Source organism: Aedes albopictus, chromosome 1, assembly GCF_035046485.1.
Source record: "Aedes albopictus strain Foshan chromosome 1, AalbF5, whole genome shotgun sequence".
Taxonomy (NCBI): Eukaryota; Metazoa; Arthropoda; class Insecta; order Diptera; family Culicidae; genus Aedes; species Aedes albopictus.
The window spans coordinates 26,979,758-26,997,857 of NC_085136.1; the positions used below are offsets into that span (position 1 = coordinate 26,979,758).

At 41.7% G+C, this 18,100-nt stretch overlaps 1 protein-coding gene across 5 annotated transcripts in view; it reads right to left on the minus strand.

Moving 5' to 3' along the window:
- The window catches only part of LOC109428414 (calcium/calmodulin-dependent protein kinase type II alpha chain), a 205,780-nt gene extending 188,627 nt beyond the window's left edge, over window positions 1–17,153 (minus strand). The window contains exons 1-2 of one of the 5 annotated variants that reach the window (XM_062844259.1): window positions 17,001–17,153; window positions 3,013–3,635 (exon numbers count right to left, since the gene is read on the minus strand). The gene's annotated coding sequence lies outside the window, so the exon portion shown is untranslated. Of the gene's footprint in view, window positions 1–3,012; window positions 3,636–16,790; window positions 16,974–17,000 lie in introns of those variants that run through there. The other 4 variants (XM_062844262.1, XM_062844264.1, XM_062844263.1 and 1 more) reach the window with 4 other exon arrangements.
- Between the last annotated feature and the right edge of the window lie 947 nt (window positions 17,154–18,100).

Sequence of the window (18,100 nt, forward strand, 5' to 3'; positions counted from 1 at the left end):
CAGTCAATATTAACATCCCAAGTCGGGCCCCACTGGGGGACATGGCACTATGGGAAAATCTCGAATAAGCAGACCAACGAAACTGATTCTCTATCGTTTTTGCAGTTAAGAGTTTTTGAGGATTTTTCCTTATGAAAATATGTTTTAAATGCACGTTTAAACAATTCCCGACTAGCATTTCAAAATGGCATAAGAGAAGTAACATCACATTGCTTATAAAGTTGAGGCCCTCAAGTTTGGGTAACTGTATTGTTGTATTATTCTGTTCTCACAGCTTCAAGAACACAGTTACCCAAACTTTTGCTCAAACAGCATCAAATAAGGCTATTAGCCACGCTGTTTACTCCATTGCATTGCAGAAATTGAGAATTGGGTTTTTAAATTTTGAAAAGTTTATTGGTTTTTTGATTTTATACGAAAGGGCACCTTTTTCTGAGCCACTATGATTTTTTTTCAGGTTTTTAGAACTTTATTTTGATACCTAAAATCAATTTCAAAGATATTTTATGAAATCACCTTTTGACAGCTGGGCAACTGCTGGAGCTGTCAAGCCCAGTACAAAATGCGACGAGGGGTGATTCGACAAATCGCTCCCATACAAACTTCAACTTGATTTTTAAATAGGTTCCCGGTCACCCAAATTCATGAAAATTTGGATTTTGGCTCAGTTTGACATGAGGATTCATAATATGGGGATATCTCAACACCGGTTAAGAAGCCAATTGATCATCTCACAATACAATAATCCAACACTCTACTTCAATCTAGTACTTCACCGATTGCTTCCTATTCTCATGTCCTATGAAATTTGCTAATAGAACCAGTATTATAGACTGACTAATAACAATTTCGTAGTTTTTTATGTCTGGCAGCAGGCAAAGAAATGAAAATTTGTTCTATTAGAGCAACTTTACCGGGGGCTACTTTCTGGGTGAGTAAAATGATTGCCCACAGAGTTGTCATTTTAGTTTAGTTACTCATTTCCACACCGGTCGCTACTATATTTAGTTACCGGATTGCGTACCGGTCGTTGCCAAATACTGTTGCGGTATAAACAAAATATTTTGGAAAAAAATCTTCTGGGATTCCCCAGGCATTCTCTCTGAGATTCTAGCATGAATTTTTACTGAGTATCCTCGAGCAATACGTACTAGGATTTCCCCAGGAATCTTTTCCGGGATGTTACCTAAAATTTCTACTGGGATTTCTTATTCTTTTTGGGATTCCTCCTTGAATTTCTCTGGGGATTCCTCCAAGAGTTCCTCCGGGGATTCATTCAGGAATTTCTCCGGGGATTCTACCAGGAATTCCTCACGAAATTCTTCCGGGGATTCCTCCAGGAATTCCTCCGATGATTACTCAAGGAATTCCTCCGAGGATCCCTCCAGGAATTCCTCCGGGGATTCCCCCAAGAATTGCTCCAGGGATTCCCCCAAGAATTCTTCCGGGGATTCCTCCAGGAATTCCTCCAGGGATTCCCCCAAGAATTCCTCCGGGGATTCCTTCTAGTATTCCTGCGGGAATTCCTCCAGGATTCCTCCGGAATGCCTCCGAAGATTCCTCTGGGATGCCTCCGAGAATTCCTCCGAGGATTCTTTCGAGGATTGCTCCGAGAATTCCTCCGAGGATTCCTCCGAGAATTCCTCCGCGAATTCCTCCGAGAATTTCTCCGGAAATTCCTCCAGGAATTCCTCTGGGAATTCATCCAGGAATTCCTCCGGGAATTCCTTCAGGAATTCCTCAAGGGATTCCTCCAGGGATTCCTCCGGGAATTCCCCCGGGAATTCATCCGGGGATTCCTCCAGAAATTCCTCCGGGAGTTCCTCCAGGAATACCTCTGAGAATTCCTCCAGGAATACCTCCGGGAATTCATCCAGGAATAACTCCGGGAATTCCTCCAGGAATACCTCCGGGAATACCTCCAGGAATACCTCCGGGAATTCCTCCAGGAATACTTCCGAGAATTCCTCCAGGAATACCTCCGGGAATTCCTCCAGGAAAACCTCCGGGAATTCCTCCAGGAATACCTCCGAGAATTCCTCCAGGAATACCTCCGGGAATTCCTCCAGGAATACCTCCGGGAATTCCTCCAGGAAAACCTCCGGGAATTCCTCCAGGAAATCCTCCGGGAATTCCTCCGGGAGGAATTACCGGAGGAATTCCTGGAGGAATCACCGGAGAAATTCCTGGAGTAATTCCCAGAGGAATTCCTGGAGGAATTTTGGTCAGGATGGCCGTGTAACCTGTTCCGGGTGGACTAGTGATCTACACAATTCCCGAACCATTATACACCGAAATCCCCTCGACGTACAGAGCGAGATTTTCTGTTTCTCGCTCACGCCCCGGGAGACATCCCACAGCGTCCCACAATCGTTTCCCGCGCAACTATCGGGCGCCTAAATTTGTGCGCTCGATGTTTCCCGAAAGCCTCGCTGCTATTTTACTAGCCCGGTTAGTAGCCCCCGATAAGGTATAGCGCTATGATACTGCGCTATGTAATTTAGTTTAGTCGCGCACCGGTAAAGGTGCTCTTAAGTTTAGGAATTTGCTATGGATAGATAATTGTGTATTGCCAAAAGTTGATTTTCCTGTTTTTGTCCACCTGATTTCCGACAGTGCATGGGAACGCAGAGCCAACTGTGTGGAGCGAGTACCAGAGAGAGATGGCGAAAATGAGAAAAAGGGAGGAAAATTGGGTCGTAATAATTTTACCCCACAAGAAAAGACGGCAGGCCAGCCAGCCAGCCCCCCAGCTGAAGGTGAAGGGACCCGGGGATTCGAAAAGAAAAGGTCGGAAAAAGGGGTATGAGAGACAATGGGCCCACCGAAGAAGGCGGGGGGACTCTTCTATCGGAGGAAGAAAATCTAAATTGATATTTGAGATCTGATTTTGGGATCCCAGCAAGCCGTGGATTGATTTTCCGTTCCGGGAATCCCACTCCATCAATCGAATGCACGGATACCTGTAGAGTGGCCATATCGGGAGGGTTAAAAAAAAATCAATTGACATACCTTTACTAGAATTGGGATTCCCGCTGTAGTTTCGCTGCTACTTCGGAGTCGATTTTTCTGCCTCCTTGTGAATTTTCCACTTGAAATTCGCTCCCGTCCGTAGAACCGTCCTATTTCACCCGGGAACGAAAATTTTCACCACACTCGCTTTCGAACAATATTCAGTTCTTCCCGCAATGGCGATCAGTGCTTCACCAGGAATTTTTCGTCAACGCACCTTGCACTTCAGGTTTTTCCTTTCTCCGCTAGAAAAGTAACAGAGGAGCCACTATTTTTCTCGGCTTGCTTGGATATTTTCTTTTTCTTCCACCACGAGAGCACAATAAAACTGTGTACCACTTCTTCAGCAGATATCACCACTGATAGATATTTGCACACTCATCCACATTGACGGAGGACGACAAACGAAGCAGGCGACGACGTTCTCGATGCTTTCTCTTTTTCTCACGGCCTACTCCTCGCGCGAGCGCTCGTTACTGGCTATGATGAGGGGGCAGGTCGCGTCGGTTAGCTCGCTCTGCACTGGCTGATAGTCCACCACAAACAGTCTGTGTGTTCTCTATACGTTCTGGCTTGTGAACTTCTTTCTTTGCTGGCTGCTGTTACTGAATTTCAGCGAATTGCTAACAAACACACATAAATAGCAATGCACTTTTGATGTCGGCTTTTGGGTGGTTGCGAGTACCCACACTTCACACCAGCAAGCAGACACGCACTCCGCGCTCCGATGAGAGTGTTGAACGAGCGAAATGCAACTCAACACTCTCACATCATCAGACGAAAGGCGAGCGAAGGGGATCGCAGTTTCGGAAAACTGTGTCACTGTCGTCGATGGAGACGGAATGGTGGGCAAAGAGATGGGAAAATTGGGCTCACCAAGGGAAAAACGCATACTCACGGCTCACTCACTCACGCACCTACTCTCACTGACCTCGCTCATTCCGATCTTTCCGATAAAGTTGCTACAGCAATCCTCAGATCTTCAAATTTAGGACCCTTTTCCGTATACATCGGGTACATGATGGAGACGCATGGTCGCTAGTAGTTTTACCAAAGATAATGCCACGCCAGATTCGTAAACCGCATCGTTTTTTTGTGAGGAGAGTGGACGTTGATCTATGGTAAAAACGTAGTAGCCATGGGACAAGACGGATGCAAAAATGGGCACTGGACAAAGTGTTTGTTTTAAAGAATTAGAGTGTAGTGAAGACGTTTGTTAATAGGCCTAATCAGAAGACGTTTACAATCAGCTGATTTTTCGAGACTTTGACAGTTCTCCAATGAAAATGACAGTTCAGCGTTTGCGCTTCTGTTGTAAACAGTGGCATACACAGACCTGTCAACTGAAAAGGCTCATTGATATCTGATATCGTACCATCTAATTGTAGAATGCTATACCATACAGTAATGTCGGTACATGAAAGAACCAAAGAAAAGCATTGAATTCCGTGTGTCCAATCGAGTATCCAATAATATTCATTACCGTGAAGCGGGTTGGCTAGAGTGCCCCACACAATGCATACGGTTGCGTGTGCGTGACAGTAGTTTGACACATGTCCCATGGGAAAACTGTCAAAAAACGCAAACCTCGACGGAACGGACGCTATGTGCTCCAGACTTAGGTCTCCGTTCCGTTAAGGAGAGGTGAGGAGGTAGGAGCAGGAAGGAAGTTGTGCGCACAGTGCCAGCGTTGGAAGCCCGATTCCTTCCGCTGCTAACCTGGGAGATAGTGGAAGGAGCGTGGCTGATGAGGTTCATCAACCTAAATCGAGACGGGCTGTCTACAATGGAGGAGGTTGTGCAGCAGCTTGGTAAAATTATGGACTTTGCGTCCTCGAAGTCCAACATCAGCAGCGGCGACTTCAAGTAGGCCCTGATGCGACTTCGAAAGTCAATGACGGCAATCAAGCGTAGGAAGGTAGGTGCCAAGCACTAGAAGGGGAACGCGCTCATCATCAAGACCGAACAGTATAAGTACTTGGACGTCTTGAAGGCAATGCGAAGTGACGCCAAACTCGTGGATCTGTGAGCCGACGAACGCAGTATTAGACGTACTTCTACGGGTGAAATGAGCTTAGAGCTCAAGCGCAACAAGGAACGAAAGGGCACTGCCTACAAAAGTCTGTCGGAAAAGGTCCTTGGTGAAGGGGTCGATGTGAGGGCTCTTACTGCTTAGGCGACTCTGAAGGTGAATAACCTGGACAAGATCACCGAAGCGTATAAGATCGTCATGGCACTGCGGCAACAGTGCGAGGTGCAGGTGGCCACCGCAGCCGTTCGGCTACGGAAGGGCTCGACAGGGACACAGGTAGCCTTGGTACAGCTACCTGCCCGTTAAACTAGGGAAGCTCAAGGTGGGCTGATCAGTAAGCCAACTGACCTTGCACGAGCCACCGTAGGTTTGCTTCAGGTGTCTGCAACTAGGACACACGTTATAGGACTGTAAAGGCCCTGAAAGGTGCAAGCTGTGCAGGCGAAGAGGCGGAGAAGGCCATGAGGCACAAGGCTGCAACGCCTCCACCCACGTGTTTGAGTTGTTCCGGGACATCCGTGAACAACAAACACCCAACGAGAGGTCCAAGGTGCCCGGTCTTCAGAAGAGCCGTAGCTGACAAATCACAGTGCATGTAACGCAGCTGAACATGAATCACTGTGACGCAGCCCAGCAACTGCTATGTCAGGCAGTTTCTGAGTGGGGCACGGATATCGGCATCATAGCGGACTTATACCGAGTACCCGCCGGCAACGCCAATTGGGCCATGGCGGCGATATGGACGACGTATAAATACCCCGTCCAGGAGTTGGTGTCTACTACATACGAGGGTTTCGTGGTCGCCAAAGTAAACGGGGTCTTCTTCTGTAGCTGTTATGCATCTCCGCAGTGGTCTATTGAGCAGTTTACATAGATGAACTGTATGAGGACCGTGCTGACAGGGTGAAGGCCGGTTTGTAATAGCAGGTGACTTCAATAGGCATGGGCCGTGCAATGGGGAAGCCGTTTTACGAACCAGCAGAGAGAGATCCTGCTAGAGGCACTGACTGGCTGTGCTAGATGTCGATCTGGCTAATGTCGGTACCCAGAGTACCTTTTGTCGGAACGGAGCGAAGTCGATTATAGACGTTACTTTTTGTAGTCCTGGCCTAACTAGTAGTTCTACCTGAAGGGTTGACGAAGGCTACACTCACAGCGATCACCTGGCGGTTCGCTACAGTATCGACTACAACAACACAGGTTGATCTCGAGGGTAAATAGTTGGGTAAACAGGCGCCATGGGAAACTAGCTATCCCAGGTCTACACCCCATCGCTTCGGTCATGTGGGTTATAACGAATGTCCGGTTTGTGCTGGTTTAGAGGAAACGACGGAGCATGTTTTATTCGTGTGCCCGCGTTTCCGCATAATGCGTGAAGAAGTTGCTTCTAGGACTCCTTCAAGAGTTGCTTCACGAATAGGTATCCCTACAGGTGTCCCGGGTTTCTTGAAGGAATCTCGGAACGAATTCCTAGAGGAATCTTGAGAAGAGTTCTTGAAGGAATCTCAGAAGGAACAAATTCTTGAAGAAGTCCCGAAAAGAATTCCTGAAGGAATCCTGGAACAGTTCACTGGAAAAATCCGGGAAGGAGTTCTTGAAGAAATTTCGAGAAAAATTTCTGGACAAATCCTCGAATGAGTTCCTGGAGGAATCGTGGAACAAATTCCGTGAAGTATTTCGGAACTCCTGAGGAAATCTCAGAAGGAATCTCTAGAGCAATCTCGGAAGGGATTCCTAGAGGAAACCCAGAGATGAATCATGAAGGAATTGGAGATAAAATGCCTTTCCCTGAATCTTACAATACGGGTTCACCAAGAAATCCACCAAACAGTTATGAATTGGCACATTTATCAAATGCGTGCAAACCATTCGTTTCAATTTAAATCACTCCACCCGAGGCAGTCAAAGAAAATTTTCTTTAGATCGTAAACAACAAAGCTTCGAAATGTCAAAGACTTAGAAAAAAATTTCATTGCAACCGCCATGTGCAGTGACCCATAGGTGAATCTAATTCTTTTCAATTCTTTTCACGGTCGCCATGTGCATCCTATTTTTACTGCCTCGTCTTCAACGGTTCTTTGAAGTTTTATGAATAACATGTCATTCGGAATCATATAACAGTAGACTCTCCACTATCGATATTTATTGAAGGTATCATCAATATTGGGAAAGACTGAAGTGAAGAACCAATTTGCAATGCATACTAGATTAAAAATGCCTCCAACCATGAAAACGAGGTTTAGCAACCTGTGAAGATTACCATGTCGATATTTGAACAGAAAATCTGCAACAAAAACTAACTAGATTGAGATAATAAGACATTGAAAAGTAGTGAGATAGAATGTATGCAGATTGAAGGTTCTGAACATACCTTCTAGATAGGGAGACACTTCGTGTTGTAAAATTTTTAGATGTGGATTTCTGACTGCATGAGAGCTTCACTTTTGTATTTAATTTTTGATAGTTATTGTTTGATTGAACCATCTAAAACTACATCGTGGGACCATGCACAACTTGCCAAAGGAATGTCGTTTTTGGTCTGTTATAGTAATTTTCCAGCAAGAGAAGTGAATTAGGAAATTATATGCATCCATGATCCAATTGTTGACCCCTGGCATAATCTAAACTGTTAGCATGACTGTCAGCATTGACCAATCCAAATGCCTGTGTGGTAGTGATTTGTGTTCAAATTCCCCGTGTTAAGAATTTGTAAGAACTCTGTAAACATGTTTTGTTCTCCCGTATATGGAAAGGCTTGCAGTAGATTTCGTGAGGCTTTTTTGAACAAATCAATTGTTTTCAATTTCATGTTAAAATCATTCTGAATTCCTGACAATTCCTGTACCAAAATCCTACTTCCTTTCTATTTTTTCGAGGGCGTCGGTGAGTCGCTGGCATCTCGATAAATAGTTATCCCTTCCCTACTATCCTTTCCCATCCACATAACGTGTTTCTTATCGTTTCAGAGACCGATCAATGGCGGTTAAGCCTAGGCTTGTTAGCCAGGACACAGTGTAAATGCCTGTGCCCCATCCCGGAATCAAAAAGGCCCATGGAGTGACAACATTTCTTAGCTATGTCACTCCCAACGCTGGTGTTTAAATATACTAAAACATTTCCACTCACTACAACACATCTACATGATTTACTCAAATCCACTTACACAATCTGAATCTTGTCGCATCACTCGCTTATAGTGATTCCCAAATTACCCCATTCCAAATATCCAACTCCTTGACACCTATGGGGGCGTCGGTGAGTCGCTGACCTCACCTAAAGTAGGTGTCATATCATCACATCCTTTCCTATCCTCGTAACGGAGAAGATGGGCGTGGGCGGCAATGGAAGTTCTCATGTCTTTTTTACTTCAACCTCTGATTGGATAGCTGTTCCTTCCCAAATAGCATTCCATAAGCAATTAGAATAGGAGTATTAAGGTTAAAACATGACAACTTTCAGTATGCAATCTACGAATTACTCCGTTACCACGCAACGCAACGCAACGCAACGCAAATCAATTGTTTTCAATTTCAATCATGTAGAGGCGCACCAGGGCCACAGTGATGCGGCTCCATACAAAAGGTGGCAAAAAGTCTTAACATGCGTGATATTCGTTCAAAGCTTATAAAAACTTTATTATTTATTAGAATAAGTTAACTAGAAGTCATGTTGACTTCCTATGGTCCACATTGGCCACTTTCAGGACCGTTCCGGAATCCTGGTTCCCCTGGGGAAGTGGACAATTTGAGAATGTTTTTTACCCTCCAACGTCCAAAAGGGAACCAATGGAGATAACAGATTTTTTGAGTGAGAAGCGACTAGTACAATAGAAATGTTCATTTCGCCGAACCGATTCATTTTTGAACCGGTAAAAAATATTTTATAATTCCGATTAGAAATCGTTAATTTTTTTTATAATTTATTCTCATGGGCAATGAAACATGAATAAAATGTATTATTTTGCGAACCGGTTTGCTCAACCGGTTCACTTTTGAACAGGTAAAATCAAGGATTTCGTCGAACTGGTATTATGCTGATGTTCTATATATTATGATGATAAACAAGTGGAGAATACATTATTTGTTGAACCGTTTTGTCTAACCGATCTATTTTTTTAACGGTTAAATAATTACAGTAAATCTCTTGAGGATAGTTGCTTTTTAATTACTTCTTATGACTAACCTTCCACAAAAAATAAAATAAGTGAATTGGAAAACCGGTTCATTTTCGAACCGGTAAAATCAAGAAATTCATCCCACTAGTAAATGGATGCCCATTCGGCAAAAAAAAGATAATTTTGAGAGGCGGCTAATCAAAAACAATAATTTATGAACCGGTTAATTAATGTTGCTGTCCGGCTTGATAATTGTTAATTTATTTTTATAAACGATTAAACATAGGACCAAAATAAGTGTTAAGAAAAGCCGGTTCACTAATCCGAATAACTTTTGAAAAGAATAAAAAAGATCCGCCTGTGCAGTGTCGGTGTAAAAAACATTATTATTTTTAAAGAATGACAGATCAACGAAACTAAATGATTTTGCAAACTGGCTAAAACCAACTTAGTTATGAACCGGTTAAAATAAATTATTGTTCAGTTTGAGAAACGTTGAAGTTCTCCTATATGAAGTTCTCCTAAATGATCAGAAGAACCAGTTCGTTTGACCGTTACACTTTTGAACCAACTAAAAAAATTTCGTATCAGTACTTATTTATGTATTTATTAATATTTTCCATAAATTTCTAATATTCATGAACAAAATGTTGAATCAATACTAAAAAAATATTGTAAAGAAATATTTTTCGAACAGCTACCGGTAAAATACGCCAGAGCATAGAGTTATTGGTTAATGCTTGTGGAAGTGGCGAAAATTAGGATCTATCTTAATCAGGCAAAATATCCGATAGAAAAACAAAAGCATGTAATTACTCATTTAGGACAAAAAAAAAAAGTTTACCAGAAGTGTGTAATGCAAACAATTACAAAACCTGATATATTTAACATGGGTTAATAAGTTCAAGTATTTTTTTTTTTCATTTTAGATACGTGGGTTTACAATTTCGATAACTTCCTTCTATTTATTGGCGTAACGTCCCACCTGCAACAAAATCTGCTCATCAGCTTCAATCAAAAAGTTTTTTTAAGACTTCCGTAGTATTTACTGAAAATTGTCTATGCCAATTTACGTTTTTTTTTTTGGCGTTTGACACATTCCACGCGTTACGTTTTGCGCGAATATAACTTTTGCTTGTTGATAAATTCGTGCCAACCAACTTATCAAAAGATCAGATTTGGATATTAGGGTCATTTCATGCATTCTAATTAAAATTGGTCCTTTTAACTTCGAGAAAATCAAGAAACAGAGTCTAAAGGGACACCATCGCAATTAAAATTTTAAAACCGAAAATATTCTGGAACGGTCATAAATCGAACACAGACATCATCAACGTACTCTTGCCGAATACCTGCGCGCATAATAGCTATTTATGTCTTGTCTTAAAATACTTTTCACACATAAAAATGATAACATTATACAACAAACATCGGCTCTGTTATGCGCTATGGTAGCTGAGCCGATACAATTGAATAGAAACTTCCTCAATGTAGAATTTGAGAAAGTGTTGGAAATAATTTAGATATAAAGATGTTTTCCCATTGACCTCCCGTCTATGTATGAGTTGCTTGCATGGCTCCGTAAAGCTTCATGACGTCTGAGCCTTGGAAATAAAGAGTTGAATGATAAAAGATAAGAAATGGAAGCAATACAATCGTAACAATTTGAAGATATACATGTATTTCCTTTTATTCGAAAATAAGTAAAGCAATACGCTAACTATAAGCAGGAGGTCAAATGTCATTCAACATAAGAGCTTTCTAGTTGTTTCTTTGCCGAAAACCATATGTTGCGCAAGTTTGCGCAAAATAACCCCTAGGTTTTCTGAAAGCTGACAAAAAAATCTTCAAAATAAATATAGCGTCAAATGTGTACAAATGTGTGCTCATATTTGAAAACTTAGAGGAAGTTTGTTTTTGTTTTTCCATACATTTTATCTGGGAGCTTAAATTTCAAGTATGATTTACACCCACTTTAAAGCTCTGGAAAAAAATCAATTTTCGTTCAATCAGCACAAAATTTTGCAAATAGACTATTCAAATGTCGAGAAAAAATGAAAAAATACATTTGAATCAAAATACGTAAGTTGATTTTTCGACTTTTTTCCGCCCTCGCATCACTGTGCAGGGGTGTACAGGAGGTATCAGAGTGTTCCAGCGAGTATCAGAAGCATTCCAGGGATTTTCAAATGTATTCCAGGGAGTTTCAGGGGTTCCATGAACGTTTCATGCGGTTTCAGGGGGTTCTAGAGGATATTTTAGAAGGTTTCAAAGGGATCCAGGGGGCGTCCAGGAGGTATTCTAGAGAGTTTAAAGAGCGTTCCTGAGGTCTACAAGGGGTTTCAGGGGTGTTCCAGGGAGTTTCATGGATGTTCTATTAGGCTTTATAAGCGTTATAAGGAGATTTTCAGAGGTTTTGAAAGGATTTCAGGTGCGTTTCAGAGTGTTTCAGATGTTTTTAGGAGGTCCCACGGACGATACAGGGGTGTTCCAGAGGGTTTCAGGTATTTTCAGAATGTTCCAGTGGGTTTCAGGGGCGTTCCATGCGGTAACAATGACGTTTCAAGCCTAACTTTACCGAACACCGTATCTAACAAAATCCACGAACGGAGAAAATCGAAGGGGAAGTTCGCTGTTCCCATAGTAACTCATACATTGAGCATTTTAGAAACGTGAAAATTACAAATCATCCCAAAAGGTGAGTGATATAAGTAGTCTTTAACGAAATTCAGCGCCTCATGTGAAAATCCCTTTTTTGTTTACATATATTATGTACATACGGTATTTGGTAAAGTTAGGCTTGGTTTCAGAGTGTTCCAGCGAGATTTAGTAGCATTCCAGGGATTTTCAACGGTATTCCAGGGAGTTTCAGGGGCGTTGCGTGGGGAATCAAGGGACTTCAGAGGTGTTCCAGGGGCTTCCAGGGGGTCCCAAATGCGTTCCAGGGGTGTTTCGGGGGACTACTTATATGAGGTTTCAGAGACGTTCCAGGGTGTTCCAGTGGGTTTCAAGAGCGTTCTAGGGTTTTCAAACAGTTTCAGGGATGTTCCACGTCCCGATAAAGATAGAAAAAGGATGTTTAAAGAAGTTTCTGGGACGTTACGGGGATGTTCCAGGAGTTTTAATTGAATTTTCAAGTGGTTTTAGGGGCGTCCGCGAATTTAGAGTGTACCCAGCGAATATGACGTCACGCAATCTATTGTCGCTATCGAAATCATGACGTCATGCTCGTTTGGCTACACGAACTGACAGTTCGTTTGGCTACACTGAAAGACGGCTTGCGGTTGAAATTACTATTCTGAGTGTCAATTTAAATACACAACGCCACTAAATTTGTGCAGACTGATTTTCGTTTCATTTCAAAAGATTAATGTTTTCAATTTTACCATGGACAGCCGACGGATCACTTCGCGGTCTTCGACAAAGTTCTTTGGCATATAGTCACCTAAAATAATACAAAAGGGTTTATTTATTGAACGCTTACAGCGCCACCTAGCGGCAAAATTTGAAAACTTAAAATTTCTGCATACATTTGGCCAAGTTTTCCCATACAAACTTCAAGATTTTTGAGCGCCCCCTTAGGCTCAACCGATTTTGCTCAAATTTTGAGCATAGCTTCTGGGAGTCCAAAACAACTGTTTTAGGAGGTAAGACTTGGCATTTTTCGAAATTTTTGTTTTTCATATAAATGTGGGCCACCCTAGTATCTATAGTGTCTACAGTTTTCAGGTGCGTTCCAGAAGTTTTAATGGGTTTCAGGGACGTTACAGGAAGTTGCAGGGATATTTCAGAAAGTTTCTGGTACGTTCCAAGGGTGTTCCATGCGGTTTCAAGATGTTTTTTTTTTCCTCCCCTGTTGGGGAAATTAAGCTACTGCGTCCAATAGGCTGAACTTTTGTGGCAAAAGTTTCAGTGGCAAGATGTTTCAGTGGCGTTTCGGGGTGCCAGGGACGTTACCTCTGAAACATCTCTGAAACCCCTTTAGAACCTCTAAGAAACCCCCGAGACTCCCTTCGAAACGCTTCTGAAACTTCCATTAAACTTGAAAATGAAAATCTGATAAATTTGTAAAAGATAATTTAACGTTTGGACTATCGGGGTGAACCGTTCAACAATTAGCGACAATCAGTCAACATTATAATGAGCCAGAGCTTAGAGAAGCGTTTAACATTTGGGTTCCGAACATCCGATAAGGTACACCGGGGCAAGTTGAAACGGGTGGGGAAAGATGAAACACGAAGTTTTGAAATAGATTTCAATTCAATTTGGAAATTGTTCGTTCATCATAAGATTGATTGAATCAAAAACTATGTGTTATGGCATTCAAGCAGTTTACCATCATTGGATAACATCATGTTAACCCGCTGTTTCAACTTGCCCCGGTGTACCTTACAAATATTATATTTTCTCTTAGAAAATGTAATTCCAAAGAAGTAGTTGATTAGTATAAGTAGTTGGGAAGTATAAGTAGTGACTGGATCTCGACGATAACTGGGTATTTTTCTACTACCATGGAATAATGCACGGAAAAACAAATGAAAGTAAACATTACAGTACAAACCGTTCAACAGTTGGTGAATTACCTTAGTAGGCGTAACAAAGTCTACTCGAGTTGGCCAATTTCTGATACATCTAACGAGGCATAGCAGTTTAATTTGGTGTTCTTTGAAGTTGCCTTTGTACAAATGGCAAAACATTTGGATTCAGGCAACGAGAATCATCGTATATGATATAAATCTAAAACTTCCCATTTGGTGCACGGTCGCCATGTAATGAGTACGTAGCTGAGTCAGTTTGAATGCACATAATTCACTACACGCAGAGAAATAAATTGTAAACACAAATAAATTCTTGTTCAAATCAACCGATTTTTCAGTTTACTATAGCGACAAACTGATTTCCAGATTAAACTAAACTGTTCCATTGTTTGATAATACAAATATTTTCATTTGTCGAAATTTTTGACAGTTTGTTAGAACAAACAGAGATTTGGTAGTTTCCACATGAGATAATGGATTGTTTTAAATGACTGCACTTTTGCAACAAAAAAAGCCCGATTGTGATTGTGTTGGTGACGGCAGCTCCTGCGGCAGCTCGGAAAGCTATTTTTAGACACTCGTCAAGCGGATGGAAAGGAGAACGAATAAAAAAAGACAAAAAGACGAAACCGACCAACTTTTTGTGGAAACTGTCTTGAGTACCTGCGCGTTATCCATCACGGCCAAAACTGCACTTGGAAGTTGAAGTGATGGATTTGCTACACTTTCCTCGTTGTGGCGATGATGGGGTAACAGTTTTAAAGATGTGTGAGTGCTTTCCGAGCCATGTTTGTGGTCCCCATTTTGTGGAAACAAATGAAGTTTTTAACGTTTAACGTGAATAGGTTGTTTTGATCAACAAACTCTAAGAACAAAGAAATATATTGCCATTTAAACTGTCATTTCTTCGCAACTGTGTACTACGATTGAAGAAAACCGGTTTCTTGAGCGTTTCAGGAATTTCCCATGCATCAAGATAGGCTAAAAAATTCCTTCAGATCTGTAAACAGCTTTCAAAATAAAATAAAAAATACATAAATATGATCAGGCATCGTTGAGCAGCGGCGCTGAACTGGATCATTGAAGCAAAGCTTTCTGGCCGTTTAATCGTATCACAACAAAGTAGCCACTGTATATGGGCTTCAAAGTTGTGACAGTAGTCGAGTTATGCCAAACAATGATCCATTTGTGCTCATTCTGCGAATGGAGTGACGTGACAAAAACCAGAGTCGTATATCGAGGTGAAAAGTCTCGACTCGAATTAGATGACTCTCCATTTGATTAAACGGCGAGTCGCTTCATTCAAGTAGAGACTTCTCACCTCGGTATACGACTCCTACTTTTATCATGTCACTTCAGTCACAAAATGAGCACATTAAATTTGTTTTTGCAATTTGGCACTATAAAACTCATTTTATACTTGCCGTTTCAATATCCTAACGGCCTACTTTTCCGTACTATCCAAACAAATGCATTATGGTTCATAATGCATCTCATTTGGGTAACATTATGAATCATAATGCATTTGTTTGATTGACAACCTGTGTTACCACAGTAAAAACTTGAAAAACTGTGATGGTTATAGCACGGCTTGCTTGATTCAGATTTCGTGTGGGAGCACGTGGTCGTTCCCATTCAACCACCGAGAAGCACAATGATATTGATGGAAATGATCATATTCTAGTGAATAATTTTGATCATTGCAAAAAATGTTGTATGCAACTCGTTGCAAAACTCGATTTTTACAGCACTCTTCGTATTTATCCAACTCGGCAAGCCTCGTTGGATAAATGTACGACTCGTGCTGTAAAAATCATCATTTTGCAACTCGTTGCATAAATAACTATTATTGCGCTCATCCTACGAAGTGGAGTGACGTGACGCAGCTCGACTCGAATATTGAGAGGGGAAATCAAGACTCGAATGAAGTGACTCGCCGTGTAAATCAAATGTAGAGTCACCTCTAAATGTGTATGTTAAAAAGTTACAAAAACCATGTAAAAATATGAAAATTGAGAAATTATTGATTATTTTTGATGAGCTGATAAGAAAATCAACACGATCAAAATGAAACCAATCTAGAGTGCGGTGCTGCAATGAGCTTAACAGTTCTCAAACCACCACAACTTGATTTTGCCGGGACAGCTAGTTATGAACTGTTATAAAGTTGAATGAAGGGAAGCCAAGGAGCAAATCTCAGTGAATCTTCATTGAGATCTGAGTGAAGAGTATTTACTCAGATTTATGGCCTGTAGACGCTGTTTAGCTGCGCTAGTTTATTTTAGTTTAAATTATTTGTATTTGATTAAACAGCTTTTAGTATGAAATGTGTTCTAACTTGTATGTCTGCTCACTGTATTTTAATAAAAAAAATGTAAAGGACTTTGAGAAGCCCCTAATGAGAAGTTTTCATACCCTACTATTCAATTAAATTTGAGCTTATCTCTCGATTTTTTATTACAGCAGCACTATGGTTGCAACGAGTTTTCCAGTGTATCAAATACTTCATAATCAAATGTGTTTTTTTCCGCTTGCATAAAGAAAACCAAAAACCATTACATATCAGTGAAATCAATCGATAAGATATTCCTCGTAGAGCGTAACTTACAATCCGCGACCGACATCAGTGAGAAAACTGCACTCATCTTCCAATCTCACTTGTCTTTGGCTCACGTTCTTTCACTTCTCACCACAATGACACAGTCTGCTGCGATGTGCCAAGTGAAAGACACACGCGTATCTCTCCATTTTCCTACACTATTTTGCACTTGTCATTTTCCACATCAACCATGCCTTCTTCGCCCATTCCGCGTTACGCGTGAGTGAGCCAAAAACGAGAGCGAGCTATTGAGCGGGCGAATTTTCCACTGGAGGACGCATTCACACTCACACAAACACACTCAAACGCACTCACACGTTTCGCACTTTTCTCTCCTTCTCTCTCTCGGACTTGGGGACGGACAATCAATATTGGCTGGGAAGAGATTTGACACGGTTTTTCCATCCATCGCCAGGCCTTTCCTGTGTCCTTCGGGAGGAGGAAAATTTTCCCAACCTCCAAAGGTTCGCTGCTGGCTGGTCGGTGGGTACTCACAACCACAAACGCACACACACCGTGAAAGAATCCTTTCAACTTGAACTGTTTTTTTCGTCGAATGAAGAAAATTCTGGATTTCAGGTGTGATTTTCCCGTATCCAATCGGACTCAACAGGCGGCGATCGTAGCAACCCGTTTTGACAGTTGGCGCTACTTAGTAGGCGATTGGAAAATGTTAATCCGAAAACCACTTTTCCACACACTAACCAGATCGAGGCAGAGAAAGAGGGAGACTCTTCCGAAGGAACACTGACTGCACCAGGACTTTGCCAAAAGCACGACCACTTTTCTCGACGGCACAACTAGGACTGAACGGGGAGCGACTAGCGTGAAGGAATTTTACTCATTCTCTCGCGCTGAGTGCTTGGGCTGCAATTTGATATGCATTTCTGGAATATTTTCGGTAAATACAATATTTGAAAAATGTCTCTGTGAAGTTGCATTTGAAATTGAGAAATTTTATAGAATACTACGTACAGCATTACCAAATTTCCACAATAGCCTAATTCAGGAATTTATCCTATAATATCAACACCGCATGTTGCTGAATTGAAGCAAATCGAAGCCCCAAAAGGTGAAAAGAGAAACTTCAACGCAGGCGCTGTATCTTTTGTACCAAACATTTATTGCACAGTGAATCACTAAATTTAGGGTACACCTAAACTGCTTTTGGTATTAGAATGAGTGATCAGTTTTGTACCTTTTAATTCCGCCCTATTTTGCTTATCCTTTGACAGATACGCGTATTTCGACTACCACTTATAATCGTCCTCAGTGTCAGTTATCCAGTTACTTACGGTATGTTTCATTTTGTTTCAGGTTCAGGTTTTGCATGGAGTTCTTTGCATGGAGCATTAACTTCACTTCATCACCTCGTTTGTGTACGCTCAATTTTACGATTGACTGTAGAAGAGATACAGTGGTTTGCATGCAACCATTTCCCATCTTTAACAGAGAAATCGTGGGAAAATGAGAGACTCTCTTCACTAATTCAATGCAAATAGTTTGCAGCCAGCCATCGAAGCAAGCTTCTCAGGCCTCATGGTGGTAGCGGATTGGGTGGGTTGCTTAGTCCTCGTGAGTTGATGCACTGCTCTTTGGACTTTCTCACTCATTTTCCTCAGGCTGAGATCTGAGAATGACAAAAATTGTTTTGCGAGTAGACGTGCTCATCTTGCCTTGGTCACAGTGCACCACCATTCGAAACAGCAAAAGGAAAAATATACACGCGAAACAAGTGTCATCATAAATCAACCGGGCAGTAACGATCGGACCGAATTGGATTAGCTTGGAGTTTGAAAGTTTCT